This window comes from Myxocyprinus asiaticus, chromosome 39 (genome assembly GCF_019703515.2).
Source record: "Myxocyprinus asiaticus isolate MX2 ecotype Aquarium Trade chromosome 39, UBuf_Myxa_2, whole genome shotgun sequence".
Lineage (NCBI taxonomy): Eukaryota > Metazoa > Chordata > Actinopteri > Cypriniformes > Catostomidae > Myxocyprinus > Myxocyprinus asiaticus.
Window position 1 is genome coordinate 11946530 of NC_059382.1, and position 24321 is coordinate 11970850.

The window sequence follows — 24321 nt, forward strand, 5'->3', positions numbered from 1 at the left end:
CCGATAACTAAGGTGGTGGGAAAGGCCGATAACTGATTAATCGGCTGATAGTTTTTAAAAACAGAATTACAGAATGTCAAACATTTTACTTATACTTTCCATTCTATGATGGGCACAGACTAATCCCAGATGCAGTATATTGTTCAAACAAAATCCCAATAATAACCAGAAAAAAATTAAGATCTGGTGCATAACATTGGATTTTTAAGTATAAACAAGCCCAAAAACAAACCAGGAAATCTTATTCTGAAATGATGAAAAAAACGATCTGCAACTATCAGCACAGACTTAAAAAAAAAAAAAAAAAACCTTTAAAACATCCCAGATATGAAATAAGATTATGAAGTCTATTATAAATAGAGATGCAATATTGGGATAAGGTTTTTCTCCCCTTTATTTTATATTTTCCATTGTGCCATCACTTTATGTCCCTCGTACATGTTATGCATTGTTACATGCAAACAGTTAATAAAAAATAAAATAAAAAAACTATCAGCATAGATTTTTGCCGATAACCGATAGTTTCAAAAAGCAACTATTGGCACTGATTAATCAGTAAAACCGATATATCGGTCTACCTCTAGTTGCCATTTTTAAAATTAGCATATAACGTAAATTATACTAGAGGTCATTATCTCATACTGTTAGGGATAGAACAGTGTTAGGATTACAACAGGCCTGAATCTGTATTTGAATGCTTGGTAAATGCATTTGACTGTCATCCTTTATCTTGTGTTGTTGAAAAGACAAGTTGTGTACAACACTTAAAAACAATACACAATATATATTTATAGAAAATAACGTATTCTAAACACTGGATTACTTCTTCAGCACTGGTAGATTTTTTTCACTTGTTTTGACTATAAAAACTGCCAGTACAGTAAGACAAAATACACGTTTAAAATACATTCTCTGAAAAACCTAAATATCTTATACAGTGTTGTTTCTAAAACAAGATAAATCAAATTGATCTTTTTTTTAAGGATTTTTAGATATTTTTACTGGAAAACAATACAAAAATTATTATCAAGAATATGATTTTTGCCCTAATGTCAAAGGTCTTACTAGAAAAAAAGAATTTATGATCTAACGTGAATTTTCTTGATAAAAAAATATGATCGTGCCTGGTAACGTGCATGTAAAATGGCTAGAAATAGCATTTTAGCTTAGTGTAAAGCTGACAATTTACACAGGGTTTATTTCTATTTTTTCTGCTCCAAACTTACTTCAAACTTTCTTCTCTGTCTGCTCGTATGAATGCAACACATCATAAGAAAGTGTTTCACCGCTGTTCAAATGCACTTTGGATCACATCATTTATATGTATAAATGTTTTCCATCTGAAAGGACTAAATATTAAATGAAACAAATGACAATAAAATGCTAAATAATCTCTTCAGTAATCAAAATACTTTTTGAAAGTAACTATATTCTAATTACCAATTATTTAAATAGTAACTGTAGTGGAATACAGTTACTTATATTTTGTATTTTAAATACATAATTACATTACATGTATTCCGTTACTGTGTGTATATATATATATATATATATATATATATATACTATATTGCCAAAAGTATTCGCTCACCCATCCAAATAATTGAATTCAGGTGTTCCAATCACTTCCATGGCCACAGGTGTATAAAATGAAGCACCTAGGCATGCAGACTGCTTCTACAAACATTTGTGAAAGAATGGGCCACTCTCAGGAGCTCAGTGAATTCCAGCGTGGTACTGTGATAGGATGCCACCTGTGCAACAAGTCCAGTCGTGAAATTTCCTCACTACTAAATATTCCACAGTCAACTGTCAGTGGTATTATAACAAAGTGGAAGCGAATGGGAATGACAGCAACTCAACCACGAAGTGGTAGGCCATGTAAAATGACAGAGCGCATAGTGCGCAGAGGTCGCCAACTTTCTGCAGAGTCAATTGCTACAGACCTCCAAAGTTCATGTGGCCTTCAGATTAGCTCAAGAACAGTGCGTAGAGAGCTTCATGGAATGGGTTTCCATGGCTGAGCAGCTGCATCCAAGCCATACATCACCAAGTGCAATGCAAAGCGTCGGATGCAGTGGTGTAAAGCACGCCGCCACTGGACTCTAGAGCAGTGGAGACACGTTCTCTGGAGTGACTAATCACGCTTCTCCATCTGGCAATCTGATGGACGAGTCTGGGTTTGGCGGTTGCCAGGAGAACGGTACTTGTCTGACTGCATTGTGCCAACTGTGAAGTTTGGTGGAGGGGGATTATGGTGTGGGGTTGTTTTTCAGGAGCTGGGCTTGGCCCTTAGTTCCAGTGAAAGGAACTCTGAATGCTTCAGCATACCAAGAGATTTTGGACAATTCCATGCTCCCAACTTTGTGGGAACAGTTTGGGGATGGCCCCTTCCTGTTCCAACATGACTGCGCACCAGTGCACAAAGCAAGGTCCATAAAGACATGGATGAGCGAGTTTGGTGTGGAAGAACTTGACTGGCCTGCACAGAGTCCTGACCTCAACCCGACAGAGCACCTTTGGGATGAATTAGAGCGAAGACTGCGAGCCAGGCCTTCTCGTCCAACATCAGTGTCTGACCTCACAAATGCGCTTCTGGAAGAATGGTCAAAAATTCCCATAAACACACTCCTAAACCTTGTGGAAAGCCTTCCCAGAAGAGTTGAAGCTGTTATAGCTGCAAAGGGTGGGCCGACGTCATATGAAACCCTATGGATTAAGAATGGGATGTCACTTAAGTTCATATGTGTCTAAAGGCAGATGAGCGAATACTTTTGGCAATATAGTGTATATACTGTATATACACTACTGTTCAAAAGTTTTGAAACACGACTGAAATGTTTCTCACGATCTTAAAAATCTTTTGATCTGAAGGCGTATGCTTAAATGTTTGAAATTAGTTTTTTATAGACAAAAATATAATTGTGCTAACATATAAATTTATTTAATTACAAAACAAAAATGTTATTTAAAAAAAATAATTTTTTTTTTGAAATCGATGACTTGGACTGAATAATTAAGAAAAGCAGCCACTAAGTGCCCAACATAGATGGGAACTCCTTCAATACTACAGGTGCATCTCAATAAATTAGAATGTCATGGAAAAGTTCATTTATTTCAGTAATTTAACTCAAACTGTGAAACTCGTGTATTAAATAAATTCAATGCACACAGACTGAAGTAGTTTAAGTCTTTGGTTCTTTTAATTGTGATGATTTTGGCTCACATTTAACAAAAACCCACCAATTCACTATCTCAGAAAATTAGAATATGGTGACATGCCAATCAGCTAATCAACTCAAAACACCTACAAAGGTTTCCTGAGCCTTCAAAATGGTCTCTCAGTTTGGTTCACTAGGCTACACAATCATGGGGAAGACTGTTGATCTGACAGTTGTCCAGAAGACAATCATTGACACCCTTCACAGGGAGGGTAAGCCACAAACATTCATTGCCAAAGAAGCTGGCTGTTCACAGAGTGCTGTATCCAAGCATGTTAACAGAAAGTTGAGTGGAAGGAAAAAGTGTGGAAGAAAAAGATGCACAACCAACCGAGAGAGCCGCAGCCTTATGATTGTCAAGCAAAATCGATTCAAGAATTTGGGTGAACTTCACAAGGAATGGACTGAGGCTGGGGTCAAGCCACCACACAAAGACATGTCAAGGAATTTGGCTACAGTTGTCGTATTCCTCTTGTTAAGCCACTCCTGAACCACAGACAACGTCAGAGGCATCTTACCTGGGCTAAGGAGAACAGGAACTGGACTGTTGCCCAGTGTTCCAAAGTCCTCTTTTCAGATGAGAGCAAGTTTTGTATTTCATTTAGAAACCAAGGTCCTAGAGTCTGGAGGAAGGGTGGAGAAGCTCATAGCCCAAGTTGCTTGAAGTCCAGTGTTAAGTTTCCACAGTCTGTGATGATTTGGGGTGCAATGTCATCTGCTGGTGTTGGTTCATTGTGTTTTTTGAAAACCAAAGTCACTGCACCCGTTTACCAAGAAATTTTGGAGCACTTCAGGCTTCCTTCTGCTGACCAGCTTTTTAAAGATGCTGATTTCATTTTCCAGCAGGATTTGGCACCACAAATTTAACCACCATTTGGATTTGGCCCACACTGCCAAAAGCACCAAAAGTTGGTTAAATGACCATGGTGTTGGTGTGCTTGACTGGCCAGCAAACTCACCAGACCTGAACCCCATAGAGAATCTATGGGGTATTGTCAAGAGGAAAATGAGAAACAAGAGACCAAAAAATGCAGATGAGCTGAAGGCCACTGTCAAAGAAACCTGGGCTTCCATACCACCTCAGCAGTGCCACAAACTGATCACCTCCATGCCACACCAAATTGAGGCAGTAATTAAAGCAAAAGGAGCCCCTACCAAGTATTGAGTACATATACAGTAAATGAACATACTTTCCAGAAGGCCAACAATTCACTAAAAATGATTTTTTTATTGGTCTTATGATGTATTCTAATTTTTTGAGATAGTGAATTGGTGGGTTTTTGTTAAATGTGAGCCAAAATCATCACAATTAAAAGAACCAAAGACTTAAACTACTTCAGTCTGTGTGCATTGAATTTATTTAATACACGAGTTTCACAATTTGAGTTGAATTACTGAAATAAATGAACTTTTCCACGACATTCTAATTTATTGAGATGCACCTGTATTTAAAAAGCATCCCAGTGTGATACCTCAAGAAGTTGGTTGAGAAAATGCCAAGAGTACATTTCTGCAATTTCTAGGCAAAGGGTGACTACTTTGAAGATGCTAAAATATAACACAGTTTTGATTTATTTTGGATTTTTTTAGTCACAACATAATTCCCATATTTCCATTTCTATTATTCCATAGTTGTGATGACTTCACTATTATTCTAAAATGTGAAAAAAAAATGTTTTTTTAAATTAATAAAGAATGAGTAAGTGTCCCTAAACTTTTGAACGGTAGTGTACATATATATATATACAGTGCATCCGGAAAGTATTCACAGCGCTTCACTTTTTCCACATTTTGTTATGTTACAGCCTTATTCCAAAATGGATTAAATTCATTATTTTCCTCAAAATTCTACAAACAATACCCCATAATGACAACGTGAAAGAAGTTTGTTTGAAATCTTTGCAAATTTATTAAAAATAAAAAATGAAAAAAAAAAAATCACATGTACATAAGTATTCACAGCCTTTGCCATGACACTCAAAATTGAGCTCAGGTGCATCCTGTTTCCACTGATCATCCCTGAGATGTTTCTACAACTTGATTGGAGTCCACCTGTGGTAAATTCAGTTGATTGGACATGATTTGGAAAGGCACACACCTGTCTATATAAGGTCCCACAGTTAACAGTGCATGTCAGAGCACATGGGACTCTCAGACCATGAGAAACAAAGATTGAACTCTTTGGCCTGAATGGCAAGCGTCATGTCTGGAGGAAACCAGGCACCGCTCATCACCTGGCCAATACCATCCCTACAGTGAAGCATGGTGGTGGCAGCATCATGCTGTGGGGATGTTTTTCAGCAGCAGGAACTGGGAGACTAGTCAGGATCGAGGGAAAGATGAATGCAGCAATGTACAGAGATATCCTTGATGAAAACTTGCTCCAGAGCGCTCTGGACCTCAGACTGGGGCGACAGTTCATCTTCCAACAGGACAACGACCCTAAGCACACAGCGAAGATAGCAAAGGAGTGGCTCCGGGACAACTCTGTGAATGTCCTTGAGTGGCCCAGCCAGAGCCCAGACTTGAACCCGATTGAACATCTCTGGAGAGATCTGAAAATGGCTGTGCACCGACTCTCCCCATCCAACCTGATGGAGCTTGAGAGGTCCTGCAAAGAAGAATGGGAGAAACTGCCCAAAAATAGGTGTGCCAAGCTTGTAGCATCATACTCAAAAAGACTTGAGGCTGTAATTGGTGCCAAAGGTGCTTCAACAAAGTATTGAGCAAAGGCTGTGAATACTTATGTACATGTGTGGTTTTATTTATTTATTTATTTTTTTATAAATTTGCAAATATTTCAAACAAACTACTTTCACGTTGTCATTATGGGGTATTGTTTGTAGAATTTTGAGGAAAATAATGAATATAATCCATTTTGGAATAAGGCTTTAACATAACAAAATGTGGAAAAAGTGAAGCGCTGTGAATACTTTCCGGATGCACTGTACATACATACACTATATTGCCAAAAGTATTCGCTCATCTGCCTTTAGACGCTTATGAACTTAAGTGACATCCCATTCTTAATCCATAGGGTTTAATATGACGTTGGCCCACCCTTTGCAGCTATAACAGCTTCAACTCTTCTGGGAAGGCTTTCCACAAGGTTTAGGAGTGTGTTTATGGGAATTTTTGACCATTCTTCCAGAAGCACATTTGTGAGGTCAGACACTGATGTTGGACGAGAAGGCCTGGCTCGCAGTCTTCGCTCTAATTCATCCCAAAGGTGCTCTATCGGGTTGAGGTCAGGACTCTGTGCAGGCCAGTCAAGTTCTTCCACACCAAACTCGCTCATCCATGTCTTTATGGACCTTGCTTTGTGCACTGTTGTGCAGTCATGTTGGAACAGGAAGGGGCCATCCCCAAACTGTTCCCACAAAGTTGGGAGCATGGAATTGTCCAAAATCTCTTGGTATGCTGAAGCATTCAGAGCTCCTTTCACTGGAACTAAGGGGCCAAGCCCAGCTCCTGAAAAACAACCTCACACCATAATCCCCACTCCACCAAACTTCACAGTTGGCACAATGCAGTCAGACAAGTACCGTTCTCCTGGCAACTGCCAAACCCAGACTCGTCCACCAGATTGCCAGATGGAGAAGCGTGATTCATCACTCCAGAGAACGCGTCTCCACTGCTCTAGAGTCCAGTGGCGGCGTGCTTTACACCACTGCATCCGACGCTTTGCATTGCACTTGGTGATGTATGGCTTGGATGCAGCTGCTCGGCCGTGGAAACCCATTCCATGAAGCTCTCTACGCACTGTTCTTGAGCTAATCTGAAGGCCACATGAACTTTGGAGGTCTGTAACGATTGACTCTGCAGAAAGTTGGCGACCTCTGCGCACTATGCGCCTCAGCATCCGCTGACCCCGTTCTGTCATTTTACGTGACCTACCACTTCGTGGCTGAGTTGCTGTCATTCCCAATCGCTTCCACTTTGTTATAATACCACTGACAGTTGACTGTGGAATATTTAGTAGCGAGGAAATTTCACGACTGGACTTGTTGCACAGGTGGCATCCTATCACAGTACCACGCTGGAATTCACTGAGCTCCTGAGAGCGGCCCATTCTTTCACAAATGTTTGTAGAAGCAGTCTGCATGCCTATGTGCTTCATTTTATACACCTGTGGCCATGGAAGTGATTGGAACACCTGAATTCAATTATTTGGATGGGTGAGCGAATACTTTTGGCAATATAGTGTGTATATATATATGCTACTTACTGCTATTACATACTTATAAACAATACTTAGATTCTTACTATTTATAATGTAATGCTTTTTTTGGGGGGGGGGCATACATTTTTACATAAAACATTAATGTAACACTGTTATCAGTGATTAAATGTGGAAAATGGCTAGCAATATATGTAATTCCGCTCTCTGTCCGCTAGGCGGCTGTGTGGCTCTTTGTTCCCTCACACATTCTGGCTGTGACAGATTTTTTTCCCCCCATCTCTTTGATTCATCCCCATACACAACAACACTGCTAGTTCCCTTTCTCTGGGATTTCAGGCGTTGGGGCATGAACACACCGACCGTGTCTGAACCGGTGTCGATTGAGATTATGCATATTATATACTACAGTCCATAGCAGTGAGTAAATAGTGATTATTTTGGATAAAAGGAGGAAAACGAGACGGATTGGGAACGTGCGCTTGGGTCGCCTATTCAGAGTAAGTAGCTTTTTTTGTGTGTGTTATCTTGATTTAACATGTAACTCTACGAATTTCAGGTTATATACGGATTATAAAACAATTATTTAGTTAGTAAGATGGAAAAATCGCTAGATTGGTGTTTTGTGTTTGGTTACATGTGTTTTTTTAGAGTAGGGTTTCTCTTTGGTTTCTGTTGTGGAGTGTGTTGTGAACTACAGCGGCCTCCTGTCTTATTTACACTTCAGTTTTAAGTGGTGTTCTATTTGAAGAGCAGTTTTGTAAACGTGTCGAAATAACAGTGAACTAACTCCACATTCAAGATAGTGGAATGAACACTCACTATCTGAGAAGCGCAGTCCTTCGCACTGCATCTGATTTAGACTCCGACTATGTTTCAAAAGCTAGTGAGCTGCCTACCTAGATCGGCGTAGACGCGCTCGAATCGAATTTTTGGATTCATTTTCGCGTTCGAACGTTCGAATCGCGTTTTTGGGCTTCACTTGCACGTTCGAATATAATTTTTGGGATTCATTCGTGCGTTGGGACGCTCGAATCGAATTTGGGGGCTCTTTTAAGCAATCGAACGTTCGAATCGAATTTTTGGGCTTCATATGTTGATATATATATATTTGAATGTTCGCACGAACATATGAAGCCCAAAAATTCGATTATATATATATATATATATACATATATATATATTAGATAATTTGGAACATTCGATTCATACGTTCGAATGCACTTATGATGCCCAAAATGCTTTCTATGTAGAACATTCACGAAGTTTTGCGTTGCCACTTTTTAAGTTTTAAAATAAGGGACAAATGAAAAAAAAATACAATAAAATAAAATATGTATAAACCATTCAAAATGTATACATAAATAAGATAAAGAAGACAAATAATCGAAAAAATTCAAATAAATATATTTTTAACATATAAATGGTGTATTTTTTTTAATAAGTCATGGGTCAGTAAAGTTCTCATTTTAGCATATAAGAAAGGATATAAAATTTGTATTAATAACGAATATTAACTTTTATTAATAACGCATATTAACTAATTATTTGCTAAAATACGCATTTATTGCTAAAATGTGGAGGATGTGGTTAGGGGTTATCAACCTTTTCAGACCTGGGGATCACCAGTGACCCCCAATATATTAAAAAGCTACATTTTCACTGTAACACTTTATAATAACTGCCATTAAAGGAATATTATTGGTTTAATACAAGTTAAGCTTAATCGTCAAATTTGTGGCATAATGTTGATTACCACAAAAAAAAAAAAAAAAAAAAAAGTTTTGGCTTGTCCCTCCTTTTCTCAAAAAATAAAATAAAAAAATAAAAAAATCGAGGTTACAGTGAGGCACTTACAATGGAAGTGAATGGGGCCTAATCTGTAAATTTTAAAATACTCAGTTTCAAAAGTATAACCACAAGACGTAAACTATATATGTTTTAACATGATTTTAGTGTGATAAAATCGCTTGGTAGCCTTTTCTGTGTAAGGTTATATCCAATTTTCCAACTTTGATGTCATGACAACATAATGCTGTAACCCCCCCCCCCAAAAAAAACCCCGTAAAACAACAATTTAAACAACTTCACAGCTCAAATAATACATGAGTTTTAACAATAATTAATACATGTGCTTTTATAAAATTATTAGCTTCACATTTCTGCCTTAAAACCCTTCACATTTTTGCCCTGTTTACTTCCATTTTAAGTGCCTCACAGTAAACTCTTTTTTTTTTTTTTTTTAGAAAAATAGTGACGAGTACATTTTATTTTAAATTTTAATTTATTTTTGTGGTAATCAACATTATGCCACAAGTGCTGTAGATTGAGCTGAACTTGAGCTGGAATATTCCTTTAATAACTTTTACATATAAAAAGAAATACATTTTGTAACATATAGAATTTTTTTTAAATATTTAAAGAATATCATTTGTCTGTCCATGGACCCCTGGTTGAGAACCCTGGTTATTGACCTTATTCAGCCCCTCCCCTTTTCAGCACTTTGTGCTTCCGTGCTGTGTCTCCTACCTTCCAGTTTGAATTGAAGCTACTGAGAAGAGTCGATCAAAATGGATTACATGTGGGAGCACAGAAAGTATTTCTCACCAAGAGATGATGGTGTGAGTCTACACCACCCCTTTGCTCGTGAGGTGTTTTGCGGTCATTGTAAATGTTCGTTTTTCCGACACCCACAGAGGTAAATTGGACCTGGCAGATCACATTTCGACAACTATGACACACTGCACTTTTTCATGATACAAACGTCTAATTGTTATACGCATAATTCTGCTTTATTTTTAGTTTCCAACTTGTTTATAATTTGTGTTAAAATGTGTATTTGACATGAAATTGTAAACTTTATTTCACATGCAAGTTCATGACAATTAAATTGTTGTAAAATGAATATAAAATAAAACGTACATTTTCACGTGTGTATTTGTGTTTATGTAAGTGTGTGCGTGTAGTGGCATCCTTCCCCTGTTCCGGTTAAACACTCAAAAAATCTACTCTAATTAAATATAACACGATGGTTGAATGACATGAGATGGCTAGAGGTGTATTACGGAGATTTTTTTATGACTTTGTGATGTCTCTTGAAGTTTCATTTGATCTCAAGGCAATCAGTTTGTATGCTTTTTCTAAGTAAATGTACTTATTTGGCTCAAAGAAACTGAACTAATTTTGTAAGTAATGTTAACTAGTTAGTAAACTTAACTCGTGTGATTAAAGTATCATTGTAAATATTGTAATTGTAAATAATTAAATGGAGTTATCACTTCTAGCATTAAATTACGACTGGACTCTTGGTTAGCCGTTTGGCACATTGGATATACTCAGTACTTCTTAGTGCACATAAATCTGCACTTTTGTAAAGTTCAGTTGAGTAAAGAAGAATGACTTAAACTTAACAGGCTCCAATAGGCCTGTCACGATAACTAGTTTTGTTGGACGATATATTGTCCCAGAAATAATTGCGATACATGATATTATTGTCATTTTAAGACCATTTTATGCCACTGAGATAATGATAATATAATAAACATAATAATGCAAGTACACCATTTCAAAGCGCAATTAACTTTTAATTCTTAAGAATATTCAGACATTGGAATCGGAATGTCAGAAAATAAATAGTCGGGAAGGCCCCTCCATCTCCAACTGCATTTTTTGTTCCAAGCTCAGAAAACTGGATGGAATGGTTATGTTTTAGATGAGCTAGGGCTTGACATTAAAGAGCCCATATTGTGCTTATTTACAGGTTCATAATTTTATTTTGGGTGTCTTCTAGAATAGGTTTACATGCTTTAATGTTAAAAAAACACATTATTTTTCTCACACCGTACATTTCTTTTCCCCGCTCTTTATACTCTGGCCGAAATGCTCTGATTTACCTCCTGTCTCTTTAAAGCCCCCCTTTCCGAAAAGCCCAGTCTGCTCTGATTGGTCAGCTGGCCTGGTCTGTTGTGATTGGTCAACCGCGTAGAGCGTGTGTCGGAAATGTAACGGCCCTTACCATAACCGAGTTTCAGCTCCCGTGGATAGCAGCCTTAACATTACAGCTTGTAATTATATAAGACTCTTGAGATCGACCATTTTGTTATACAGTTTTAGGTAAAAGCCAGCCTACAGCTGAATAGTAAACCCTTACCAAAACAATAACATTAAATAGCAAGTTAGCCGAGCACTACCGTGGATTGCAGATGTAAAATGACCGTTTGTAAAAATAACAATAACATCAGCTAGCAGGTTAGCAGAGGCTTACAGCTGTGCACTGGGTGTGCACCGTAGCTACAACACAAAACTCTGAACTCTTGGTAGCAGATAAATCCACAAATAATCAAGCCTACTTACATGTTGTGATCCTGAAGCGCCAGATTGTCCCAACAAAGTGGGAACTGCACCATCTTTCAGGAGTTACCATCTTGAAAATCCGTCATTGGTTGTGGTTGTACTGCTGAGGAATAGTGGTAAAAATACATTTTAACCACTGATACTTCAATTCTTCTGCCTTTGGAAGTCCAAACAAAGAGGTTTTGCTTTCGCAGTGAAGAAAACGGCATCTTCTCGACATGGCGACAACACTAACCCAACTCACCCTGGCCTTGGCAATAACTATGTTTGTTTGAGGGCGGGCCAAAGTAGCTCTTAGGTGGGCATTATGCAAATGTGTTACATAGTGAAGTAGATACTTTACGTAAGAAATGGCTGGACTACAAACCAGCCGTTTTGTGTAGTTCTTGAGCAGTGTTGTCTGTGGGAGAGAATAACTCCCTTTTGTGTGGGCTTTGTAACTTTGCATGCACAAATAGCTATATTACACACTAAAGGAAAGGTAAAGTCCCCAAAAGCATAATAGGGCCTCTTTAAGCATTTTGATGTGCTTGTCCTTCGGACAAGTAAATTGGTCATTCACTTGTCCGAGTAAAATTTTACTTGTCCGGAAAGAAAAATGCCTTTATTTCTTTTTATTTTATTTATTTATTTATTTTATTTTTTTTGCTGTTGTGTTTTCTAAAATTAGCAGTAAAAATGGCTGTTTAATGTTAACAAAATGCATTCAAATTCTAGTGAATCCTGAGAAAGTACCCTGTTTATTTAATACTGTATGTGGGTTGACATATAACATAACTGTGGACTTTTATCAAGATTGAAGATTTATTAACATATAAAAATTATTTAACAACCCCACACCTTTACACTTAACATGTCCTCTAGAAAAATGCCTTACATCCCTGAAAAAACAGAGACATTTGGCATGTCCCAGCAGGATATCAAATGTCAGATGGAACAACCCACCAAAAAAATTATAAAATTCATGACATAAAATATTTGTTAAAATTACTTTTACCTCAACAAATATATTTTTTATATTTAAATAATAATAAACAGTACTGTGCAAAAATTTTAGGCACTTGTGAAAAATGTTGCATAGTGAGGATGTCTTCAAATGTAATGACATAAATAGTTTTCATTTATCACTTAATACAAAGTCCAGTAAACATAAAAAAGCTAAATCAATATTCGGTGTGACCACCTTTGCCTTTAAAACAGCCCCAATTCTCCTAGGTACACCTGGACACCTTTTCTTGGTTGTTGGCAGATAGGATGTTCCAAGCTTCTTGGAGAATTCGCCACAGTTCTTCTATCTAGTTAGGCTGTCTCAATTGCTTCTGTCTGTTTTTGTAATCTCAGACTGACACAATGTTCAGTGGAGGGCTTTTTGGTGCCATGACATCTGTTGCAGGGCTCCCTGTTCTTCTATTCAAATCTTTTCTATTTGCAAAAGTAATGTTTGGGAGTCTTAACATTTATATTTCCTATTGGCACAATAAAGCTGAAGATGTAAATAACAGACAAATGCTTTTGTGAAACATCTTATGTGCCTAAGACGTTTGCACAGTACTGTATATATATAAAGAAATGTAATCAGGTGTAAGGAAAATATGATGCTTCTTTTTACTTGATGGTTGTACGACCTAACATTTTAGTTATTAAATAAAAGATGTGGATGTATTCAGTATGTTTGGTATGTTCAAAACCACATGAAACATATATAAATATCAGGCAAATTATTAATTATTTAATAACTTAATTATTAATTGCCCAATTATTAGGCAAATTGTATTCCTCAGGATTAATTTGATTGTTGAACAAACACAATGCTCTCAGTCAATCCAAAATGTTATTGAACCTCAAACCTGAATGTTTAACAAAGAAAAAGTGAGTTTTGTCTCAGGGTAATATATAAGAGTGCACAAATATTAGGCAACTATTAGTGTGCACAACTATTAGGCAACTAAATTACAAAAATAATTTCTCCCAACTCAATTGTTTATTCTCAATTTTTAGAGTAGATGCAACAAATAAGTAACACAGAATGACAATTAAATAATATTTTTGGCCTTTCAAAAACATTCAGTGACCAATATAGCCACCCTTCTTTTCAATAACTGCCATGAGCCTTCCATCCATGGAGTCTGTCAGTTTCTTGATCTGTTCATGATTAACTTTCGCTGAAGCAGCAACCACAGCCTACCAAATGCTGTTCAAAGAGGTGTATTGTCTTCCCTCACTGTAAATCTCACATTTGAGAAGGGCCCAGAAGTTCTCAGTAGGATTAAGTCATGTGAGGAAGGGGGCCAAGTCATTATTTGGGCATCTTTGAGGCCCTTGCTGGCTAGCCAAGCAGTGGAGTACTTGGATACATGTGATGGAGCATTGTCCTGCATAAAGATCATGGCCTTCTCGAATTCTGAGGACTTCTTCCTGTACCACTGCTTGAAGAAAGTACTTTCCAGAAACTGGCAGTAGGTTTGAGAGTTGAGTTTCAGTCCATCTTCAACTCGAAAAGGTCCAACTACCTTAACCTTAATGATAGCAGCCCATACCAGTACCCCTCCTCCACCTTGCTGGCACCTGACTCGAAGTGGTGCTCTGTGTCCATTAGTGATCCAGCCACAGGCCCATCCATCTGGTCTATCAAGAGTCACTCTCATTTTATCTGTCCATAAAACCTTTGAAAAATCTGTCTTCATGTATTTCTTTGTCCAATCTTGATGCTTCAACTTGTGAATATACAATTGTGCTCAAAAATTCGCATACCCTGGGAGAAATTGTGAAATTTTGGCATTGATTTTGGAAATATGACTGATCATGCAAAAAAAGTATTTTATTTAAGGATAGTGATCATATGAAGCCATTTATCATCACATAGTTGTTTGGCTCCTTTTTAAATCATAATGACAACAGAAATCACCCAAATGGCCCTGATCAAAAGTTTACATACCCTTGAATGTTTGGCATTGTTACAGACACACAAGGTGACACACACAGGTTTAAATGGCAATTAAAGGTTAATTTCCCACACCTGTGGCTTTTAAAATTGCAATTAGTGTCTGTGTATAAATAGTCAATGAGTTTGTTAGCTCTCACGTGGATGCACTGAGCAGGCTAGATACTGAGCCATGGGGAGCAGAAAACAACTGTCAAAAGACCTGCATAACAAGGTAATGGAACTTTATAAAGATGGAAAAGGATAAAAAAAGATACCCAAAGCCTTGAAAATGCCAGTCAGTACTGTTCAATCACTTATTAAGCAATGGAAAATTTGGGGATCTCTTGATACCAAGCCATGGTCAGGTAGACCAAGAACGATTTCAGCCACAACTGCCAGAAGAATTGTTTGGCATACAAAGAAAAACCCACAGGTAACCTCAGGAGAAAAACAGGCTGCTCTGGAAAAAGACAGTGTGGTTGTTTCAAGGAGCACAATACGATGATACTTGAACAAAAATGAGCTGCATGGTCGAGTTGCCAGAAAGAAGCCTTTACTGTGCCAATGCGACAAAAAAGCCCGGTTACAATATGCCCGACAACACCTTAACACGCATCACAGCTTGTGGCACACTGTATTTTGGTGACGAGACCAAAATAGAGCTTTATGGTCACAACAATAAGCGCTATGTTTGGAGAGGGATCAACGAGGCCTATGGTGAAAAGAATACCATCCCCACTGTGAAGCATGGTGGTGGCTCACTGATATTTTGGGGGGGGTGTGCGCTCTAAAGGTAAGATGAATGCAGCATGTTATCAGAAAATACTGGCAGACAATTTGCATTCTTCTGCACGAAAGCTGCGCATGGGACGCTCTTGGACTTTCCAGTACGACAGTAACCCTAAGCACAAGGCCAAGTTGACCCTCCAGTGGTTACAGCAGAAAAAAGTGAAGGTTCTGGAGTGACCATCTCAGTCTTCTGACTTTAATATCATCGAGCTACTCTGGGCAGATCTCAAACATGCGGTTCATGCAAGACGACCAAAGACTTTGCATGACCTGGAGGCATTTTGCACAAGACGAATGGGCAGCTATATCACCTGCAAGAATTTGGGGCCTCATAGACAACTATTACAAAAGACTGCACACTGTCATTGACACTGTCATTGAACTAAGGGTATGCAGACTTTTGAACAGGGGTCATTTCATTTTTTTCTTTGTTGCCTTGTTTTGTTTTATGATTGTGCCATTCTGTTATAATCTACAGTTGAATATGAATCCCATAAGAAATAAAAGAAATGTGTTTTGCCTGCCCACTCATGTTTTCTTTAATAATGGTACATATATTACCAGTTCTCCAAGGGTATGCAAACTTTTGAGCACAACTGTATTCAGTGGTGGTCGTGTTTCAGCCTTCTTGACCTTGGCCATGTCTATGAGCACTTGACACCTTGTACTTCTGGACACTCCAGGTAGGTTGCAGTTCTGGAATATGGTAGCATTGGAGGATAATGGGTTCCTGGTAGCTTCACGTTTAATTCTTCTCAAGTCTTTTGCAGTTAATTTGCGCCTTTTCTTCTCCATGCCGTTTTTGCACCCCAGTTGACTATTCGCAACAAAACATTTGATTGTCCGGTGGTCACGCCTCAATAGTTTAGCTATTTCAAGAGTTGCATCCATCTGAAAGGCATTTTACAATATTTGACTTTTCAGTGTCAATTAAATCTCTTAATTATGCACACCTTGATATAAGGTGTTAGTCACTTTCGCCACACCCTCCCTCATTACACAAATACATATCACCTGAAAATTATTGAATCCAATAAGCATTCAAGTTTATATGGTTTGGAGTTGGAAAATGTGCATGGAAATAATGATAAGATCAGAATACTCACTTGCCTAATAATTGGGCACGCAGTGTAGTATAGTATTACAGTTCTGAGATTTATTTTTTATTTTATTATTTTTGATTAATATGTAGATTTTCCATTTTCATTATGGAGAACATTATTTTTGACTGACCCATGTATTTTAAAGACATATAATATATTTTCATTTGACGTATATTGTTAATAATATAATTAATATTAAAGGGTTTATATTACCATTTTATTTTTGTTTGTATATTATTACATATTCATGACAGAGAATACCTGTATAGGTCAGAAAGAGCTCCAGAGAGATGGAGATGAGAGATGTAACAGTTGTTTAAAAATTTCTCTTCATCCTGCAGCATTACACAAAGCATGTTTGCTATTTCTGTAGTTCTTGTCAAAGGTGTTGTATTATGATTTGTGAAGGAGCACCACGATATGAAAGGCTGCAAACCTGGATTGCGGCGACGTTACGCACTTGCAAAGTTGACAGCTTTGTTGTTTATTTTAATTTTAATTTTTTTTAAATAAGTGATACAGGCATTCGCTAAATCACAAATAAACCTGGTATTTTTATCATTATTAAGGTTTCAATCAGGCAACTTGTGCGGTTGGGCAAGTAAAATTCACTTTGACTTGCCCTTGCCAAAATGTACTTGTCCCGGACAAGTGGACAAGCGTTAATGTCGATCCCTGGGTTAGTTGTATTGCCACTTTTCAACATACTGGCTCATTCACGTTAATGGGCTCTCCTCGCTCATTCGGCTTAAAGCCAAAATGTTCCCACACCGGAGCTGTGGAATGCGGCTTTGAAACCAAGTCCATTTGGACTTATTCTTCCAAACTTTCTGGCTGGAATTATGCAGTCGTTGGGGAGAAACTCCTATTAAAACACCTATTAGCCTCGAGTAACATGTAATATTCACCTGTCGCTGTTTGCTCTGTGTGTGTGTTGAGGAGCTGCCTGAGCCCCGCCTCCAGTACAGAGAGCAGACGAGAGGAGAGGAGCAATGCGACAGGCTAAAATGTTGGTGACATTCATTCTTATGTAAACAAACATGCATGTAAACACAATGGGCAATATCGAGGTCAGCAAAAATTATCGAGGTCATGTCCATATATCGTACGATAAGTCGATAACTTAATTATCGTGACAGGCCTAGGCTCACCAGAGGTAACACTAATCACCCTCATGGTGACTTCACAACTATCAACCAGCTACAACAAAACAACGATAGTCATAAGAATTAAAACTAAATACATTTTCAAATTAGAATTATTATTTTTCTACATAAGTTCCCTTGTTTTAAATAAACATACATAATTTATTCAAAGGGCTTATGGGTATTCCACACAGCTGCAATTTTGTACTTGATCATTTTGAGTTAGTAGTACTTAATAACAAATTTGAAAGAACATATATATTTGAGTTGTGATTCCAAAATGTGACATTTCAAGTACTGTTTAATTAGGACCACGTAAATGTTTTTATTAATGACAACTTTAGGGTTAAGAGAGTAAAGGTAACTTAATTAAAACTAGTAATAATAGTTAAAACTTACACTTAAGTTGAGTAAACTGTTTGTACAATTTGAGATTACTATTACACTGTAAATGCTAATCGTTATCTCAAATTTAAAAAATAGTTTACTCAATCTTAAGTTTTTACTATTCTTACTAGTTTTAATTAAGTTACTGTTACTCTCTAAATCTTAAAGTTGTCATTAATAAAAAATTTAAGTTGTCCTAATTAAACATTTCTAATTGAAATGTCACATTTTGTAATCATAACTCAAATACATAAGTTCTTTAAACATTGGCTTCGTTTACTACTAACTCAGAATTACCAAGTACAAAATTGCGGCTGTGTGGAATACCCATAAACCCTTGTGCTTGAATAAATTATGTTTGTTTGGTCAAAACAAGGGAACTTATGTAGTAAAATAATAATAAAAAAAATTATTTAAAAATTGATTTAGTTTTAATTATTATGACTATTGTTGTTGTTTTTTTGTAGCTGGTTGATAATTTAAGTCACCATTTGGGTGATTAGTGTTACCTATGGTGAACTTAGAGCCTGTTAAGTTTAAGCCATTCTTCTTAACTCAATTGTACTTTACAAAAGTGCAGATTTATGTGAACTAAAAAGTACTGAGTAGAGTCCAGTGTGCCATATGGTTACCCTAGAGTCTAGTCATAATTTCCCTTATACTGTATAAGACAGTGGTTCTCAACTGGTTTTGCTTCAGGCCCCAGATTTTACTTTGGAAATCAAGTGGTGACCCACCATAGTAAAAACGTTACCTGTATTTAATGTATCCTGGGTCACATTTCCTTTCATGTTGCATAGTTTTGTTCATGGTTTTCAAGTACAAGGACATGCATCAAGTGACATTATTTTTGTTGTTGACGTCGATAACAAAAGCGACAGGAAATTTTCTCTCCCCCCTTTTAAAAATTGAAGAGCATATTTACTTAGATGCCCATTATTATCCCATTTGATTCCTAATTTCAAACATTATTCAAACAGAACATACATATTACACAGGAGGAAAGGCTCCTCATTACCATGGTTAGGTCAGTGTAGCTAGTCTTAAATAATAGTAATAATAATAACAAATTATAGTATTATACTAGCTGAATCACATCTTGAAAATGTAACTACAACTGCCACTGTTGATATAAAATGAGGTCTAATAGATTCTACCATTAGATTATTTCATATGAAACTATAACATTTTGTCAAAATATAACAGTTACTTTTACTCATGTAAAATCGTGAAACAATTTTGTAAAGGTGATGATGTATAATGAAGAGAAAAGAATTAAAAAATTGCACATAGCACAGTGTTGCTCTTTTCCTTCAGGGCTGCCTACTGTTTGAGAGGTTCGACTTGACTTCCTCCATAATGCTTTAAACTAGAAAAGTCTCACTAGAATTGAAATTGGTCACATCAGTTTTGAGGTCTGCACTCCACAATATCGAGGGAAGCCGGTTGTTGCATGCACGCGCCAGAGAGCAGAGCAGATCATGATCGCGAGCTGGTTCCGTTACACTCATGCGAAAGTGCAGATGAGGAGCCTTTAACTGATTGCGAGATTATCATTAAATCTGCCTCGGCAGTCCTAAATAGGCTATCACTTGGGCGGCCGCCTAAATATCTTCAATGGGAGAACCATGGCATTGTTCTTTCCCTGCTGTCCGCGACCCAGTCCGAATAGACCTGCGACCCACCAGTTGAGAAACACTGGTATAAGACATGTTATAACCCAATTTAAATAATTAAAACAACAATACTTTAATCATAGATGAGTTAAGCTTACTTGTAACTAGTTAACGTTACGTAAAAAATTACATTGTTTACTTGAGCCAAATAAGTGTTTACTTAGAAAAAACATGCAAACCGGTTGCCTCGAAAAATCTTAGTAATTCGATTTTATAGTGTAATATTTACAGTGTATGTCAACAATGAGAAGGTTGGATCTTGTGGATTTATGAATGTTGTTTTAAAATTTCCTCGCTCTGCTTACAGTTTTTATGCCATCCCCTGAACACTTTAAAATACTCATGATAACTTTTGACAACTGTACAACCTGTAGATCCAATTCACTAGCTGATTACACTTTGATATCAACACCATAAAGGTCTATATAGCAATCGCTTGACCTGAAGTTCAAAGACAACATTTTCAAGCGATGGCTGTGCGCTAGTTTTTCTGGTGCATAAGGTCAAAAGTGAGTAGTGGAAGATTGGCTTAATGGAGCCACTGTTCTTTCAGAAAATTTCCTTAGCAAATGTGTCAACAATTTTGTGTGTTTGACTCCCAGGGGGACAGTGTCAAACTTCTGTTCCCTTTGTGGCAGATGGCCCATAAAAAGTCTGTTAAGATCATCACTACCATTATTGGTTTTATGGCACTAACTAACAGATGCACCCAGCAGGGTCAACACTCGAAACCTTTCAGAAGCAGGACAGTGGACATGATGGGGTTTAAGTCAAGTTAGCTTTTTTGCTCTCTGCCTCTCTTTCCTTCCTCCGGTTTCAAAAGCTCAGTTCCCTCATTCTGGCTGAGGCTGTCTCCGCTTTGGAACCAGGTCAGCAGAACAGGTGGAGGAGGGGGATTGTGGAGCCCTTATGCTGTTTGGTTCAGTGCCTGCATGAATGATTTCTGCTCATTCATCTGACCTAGAGTCAAGAATGATAATGCTCTTCACAAATATTATGCTTTCCCTCTTGAAATTGTATTAAAGGAATAGTTCACCCAAAAATGAACATTCTCTCATCATTTACTCACCCTCATGCCATACCAGATGTGTATGACTTTCTTTCTTTTGCTGAATACAAATAATGATTTTTAGAAGAATATCTCAGCTCTGTAGGTCCAAACAATGCAAGTGAATGTTAACCAAAACTTTGAATCTCCAAAAAGCACATAAAGGCAGCATAAAAGTAATCCATAAAACTCCAGTGGTTTAATCCATGTCTTTTAAAGCAATCCAACCAATTTTAGGTGAGAACAGACCAAAATGTAACTCATTCACTGTACATTTTGACATTGTGGTCTATAGGCACAATCATGATTTCAAGCTTGATTACACTTCCTAGAGCTTGATACATGCACAGAGCACTAGATGGTGCGAGGAAGTGTAGAGATCGAGCTTGAAATCATTATCGCCAAGGAGACTGCTGATGTCAAGATTTATAGTTAAAAAGGAGTTATATTTTGGTCTATTCTCAACCAAAATCGATTGGATCTCTTCCGAAGACATAGGCCTAAGGGTGAGTAAATAATGAGACAATTTTCATTTTTAGGTGAACTATTCCTTTTAAAAAGAAACACATGTACTGAAAAGAAAATGTATACCTTGATTGTTCAGTAAGTAGCTTTGGATTAAAGCATCTGCAAAATGCTTAAATTTAATGTAAGTTCAGGCCAAAACATGAACCACATCCGTGGCTTCACCTATTCAAATCCACCAATATCAGATCCACTTTTTGAATTTGGTTCCAAATTTAATGGAAAAATTGTGATGAATCGAATCCTATTCAAGTGTTTTTTTTTTTTCCAGTGAATGGTTCTTTGGTAACCATCCAGTTAGTAATTCATTCAGCATTCAGATAGATGCACATGTCGTTACAGATATCAGCAAGTTACTCTATTACATGCATGAGTTTTTCTACTTTTGCTGTCTTCACACTTCATTCAGAGTTGACACATATGAGTAGAAGCATCCAGACGTCACAGACTGTGTAATTGATTGTGCCTTTTGTCTGTTTTACAATTCGTTTTTCTCTTGTCCACCTGCCAAGGTGTTGGAGTGGACTGGCTCGCTTGCCAATGTGTGTGGAGGGTTTCCAGTTTCTCCTGCCCCCAATGGGTCCATTCTGTTCACCTGTTTACTGAACAGCAATATTTTTTTGCTTCAGATTGCGCTATTTGTTGCCTTTTATATATAGCTTTTTTTCTCTCCGTCGAATCAGAATATATGACTTTTCACTTGACTAGATATAATATTGTTATTTATTTTCCATCTGTTTACTTTATGTTTGACTTTTTATGCCAGATTGAATCTTTAATCTGCATTTGACTGTTTGGCTGCTAAAGGAATGTAGCAGCCAGAAATGTAAACATCCAGATTTTGAATTCTTTTGATCATATCATGCACTACTTGGAAAAGATGTTCGATTAACATACCCATGTTTTTTCCTTTTTCGTATATACTTGGTAAAAGCGTGTTTTTCTTGATTTTTCCCCAAAAGGGGCTCACTGTTTTTTTTGTTACCAGATAAGCTGCTTTGCCACCATCAGGCCGAACAGTTCTCATTGCAAAACCGCACCGTTCCATGCCGATCTGTGCCAGCTGGCATGGTTAAGGTTTCTTTTTCCACTGTGGTACGAAACAGAAACATCTTTTGGCGACGCCGTGAGAGGTAAACCTTTGAGCGAGTGCAGTGCGCTATGGAGCATGATTGCATATTCCAGTTTTTATGACTGCTTTTTTCCCTGGTTTTACTCTTCTAACAAACAGAAAAGACACGGACCATTTCGCAAAAAGGAAAGTAAACCGAAAAAGGCAAGAGGTTTACTATAATTTGCTGAGGGCTTGTGTTTACCACCGGACACAAACATGCATAAAGATAAAATTTCCCAGACTAGCTAAAAAGGATATTTATTGACAAAATATTATATAAGTATTATATGATAATAGTATATGAAAATGTATTGATGTATTTTGAGTTTAAATGAGCTAGTAGAAAAGGTGTGGAGAAAATTAGATGTAGTCTACAATAGTAGTTAAACCATCATAATAAAATCAAGAAGATACACTAAATGAGTCACCATGTACTCAAGCCATTCCACCAGCATGGTTGAGTACGGTTAGCTAACCGTACTGAGAAATCCGTGCATAGAACGGTTTATAATCGTGCCATGCCTAACCATGCTAAATTGGAAATGCTACTGTAACCGTTCCGTACCATGCTCGGAACCATTCAGCCCGATGGTGGAAAATGGGCTATAGTTTTCCTCTGAAAAGAGGCCTGGTGATTTTGCACAATCTCCTCAGATGGCATTGGGGTCTTATACATTTTAACATGTTTGAAAGATTAGGTTTAAACAGTAGCTACTCCCTCATCAGTTAACAAATTCTTATATTAAGTCTTGTTGACGTTACTAGAGCTGGTTAAATATTAATCACAGCGCATACATGAGGAATCATAACATAAAAGCTTGCCTGCCATTTTTACGCTCCTTTGAAGTCTTTCGGCCTCAAGTAGTGTTGAGCGATCTCTCAGGTTTATCATTATTAATGCAAAGCTAAACCATTTTTGGAAAAAAGTGCATCTTAATATCCTGGCCAAGTCCTTGTAAAACACAGCATACAAGGTTTAATTGGCCTATATCAGCTGTAAAAACAAGTTGAGCTGTAATCTGTTTAGTGGTGAGTGCAACTAGTTTGGTGCTCACAGTCAGGAGAGCTGGAGTCACTGTGGCAGGGCCCTGTAGCACCAGTGTGGGGAAAAGAGTCAGTACTCAAACAAAATCTACGAGGTAGCCATAGGCTAAACATCTTCTTGAGTACACAAATGCCTCCTACACACTACACGACTTTCAAAGACGTCGGATTGTGGTACCGTTCATATTACACAACTGTCTGTCTTGTCATGGAAGTCATAGGTTATTCAAATTACACAAGGAATCGGCGATGGGGTGAACACATTACAAAAATTTCACTATTGACGAATCCCCAACGACTCTGCCTGGACTCCAAATTACGTTTCACAACAGAGTACACGTGAGAAGTGATACGAGATACGAAAACAAATTCATGATCATATGTTATGCATTTCAGAATATGATGTGTATGTTTTTAATCGCCTTTACATAATGTGTAAAGGCATCATATATTTTATTGGTTACAATATGAAAAAGTACCTCCTACTGATAAATCTACCTATTTGCTTACCTGACTGTCCAAGAGAATTGGCAATTTCTCTCCAACTCTTCTCTTTCTCCACCCAGTTGTGGTACAGTTCAGAGGAAACATCAAATAGGCACTGGTGCTGCTGCCAATGTTCCACTAATTTTTCCTCCATTTCTTCAGTCCAGTGAGACTTTCTTTATACCGCAGCCATGCTAGTTGATGTTCTGTTGCAGGTACATCAGGACTTCTCCCACTGAAACTTCCCGTGCCCCGTCTCTTGCTCTCTCATTGGCTGTAGGTCAATTGTATTCAGTCAAAACACATTTCACATTCCAGATATTTAAC

The 24321-nt window shown here is 37.5% G+C and overlaps 1 protein-coding gene across 1 annotated transcript in view; it reads left to right on the forward strand.

Annotated features, from left to right (window-relative positions):
• The first annotated feature begins 7699 nt into the window (after positions 1-7699).
• The window catches only part of LOC127430229 (CUE domain-containing protein 1-like), a 55279-nt gene continuing 38657 nt past the window's right edge, over positions 7700-24321 (forward strand). Inside the window, exon 1 of the mRNA XM_051679862.1 lies at positions 7700-7901. The gene's annotated coding sequence lies outside the window, so the exon portion shown is untranslated. The remainder of the gene's footprint in view (positions 7902-24321) is intronic.